The 1,365-nt window shown below is 51.1% G+C and overlaps 1 protein-coding gene across 7 annotated transcripts in view; it reads right to left on the reverse strand.

Annotated features, from left to right (window-relative positions):
• SUN1 (Sad1 and UNC84 domain containing 1) overlaps nucleotides 1-1,365 on the reverse strand; it is a 29,304-nt gene that overhangs the window by 27,038 nt on the left and 901 nt on the right. The window contains exon 1 of one of the 7 annotated variants that reach the window (XM_018067323.3): nucleotides 1,138-1,344. The exons of the other annotated variants lie outside the window; for them this stretch is intronic. The gene's annotated coding sequence lies outside the window, so the exon portion shown is untranslated. Of the gene's footprint in view, nucleotides 1-1,137; nucleotides 1,345-1,365 lie in introns of those variants that run through there. 7 annotated transcript variants of the gene reach the window in all.

Below are 1,365 nucleotides of genomic sequence, written 5' to 3' on the forward strand. Positions count from 1 at the left end.
AGGGATCCGGCCCGGCCCCCACGCTCCCCGTCACTCGGGGAGTTTGAATTCACTGGAGGCGGCGGCGCTGCCAACCCACCGCCTTAACCCCTGCGGCTCCCGGCACACAACAAAAGGCGTGTTTTACCACGCTCCTAGAACCTGCCCAATAAAACACCACCAGTGCTAACTATCAAATTGCAACCCAGCATCTTACTCCTTATGACCAACACCTATACCTGAATGCCTAAAACGTCCACAACTTATCAACACCAAGTCACAAGTCAGCCAATCACTGCATACTGAAAGATACATATGTATACAAATATAGATATATTTACGCACAAACCACATCTACTAACACATCAACGTAAACAGCCTACCAAGCTGGTTAATAAAACCCTCTTGTCCAGATCACTCACAACAAAAAAACCTCTGCAACTCACTTCCACAACACTGCCATGAAAACCAGCAAATAGTAATTCACCCCCATATGTAAAAGTGGGAATTGGGCATTAAGATTAACTTGAAAATTCAACAGAAGCATAAGCCTGGAATAGTCAGTTGCAAAGCACTGAAACATAAAAATTTTTAAGAAAATGAGCAAAGATTTCACTTCCTTTTTGCGTAATGTTAAACTGAAAAACCAGACGGTGGGATGGGGGCACTGCAAGTGCCGCAGAAACACGGAATTTGCTAGCTAAGGCTTTCCTTCCCTATAACACCTTATCAACAATACATTTTAAAATAAAGAAGCGTAGAATAGGGCAAACCAAATACTTTTTCTTCCCAGCAGACATAAAACTTCTGGAGACTATCAGAAAACAGGTGCTGCCTCCAAACAGTTCCGCGTTTCAGACGCTCCTACCCCTCCGGTCACTGAAGAGCAGACAAACGTGAGGGACACAGCCCTACAACCTCCAAACGAGCACCACACCGAAACAGCACATTCTGCTCTAAAAACGCGAGCAGTCACTCCCTCGCCGAGCGACGCCAAACTGTTTTACAGTAAACCCGCCTGTTTAACAACACTTTCCCCAGAGAAGCAGCTCGCCGACACCAGCTGCCCCGAGGTGGCAGCCGGGGGGGGACGATGAAAACAGGTTTGTCTCCCTGCGCTCCCCATCCCGGAGCACAACACCCATCACAGCTCGGTACCTTCGCACCAGGGCTCTGCAGCTGCAGCGAGCCCCGGCACCCCCGCGCGCTTATCAGCTCGCCCTCAATCAGCGCGGAAAGCTGCAGGTCATAGTTTCTTCTGACAAGGAAATCCTCCAGGTGCCAGGCCCAGGGGCACCCGAGCGGGGGAGGTTTCCCTCTCCTCCCAGCGCCGACCCGCAGAACCCCACGAGGGGCCAGCGCTCGCCCCACGCCCCCAGCGCCTCA

This window comes from Manacus vitellinus, unplaced genomic scaffold, assembly GCF_001715985.3.
Source record: "Manacus vitellinus isolate BGI_N305 unplaced genomic scaffold, ASM171598v3 scaffold_12_pilon, whole genome shotgun sequence".
Classification (NCBI taxonomy): Eukaryota; Metazoa; Chordata; class Aves; order Passeriformes; family Pipridae; genus Manacus; species Manacus vitellinus.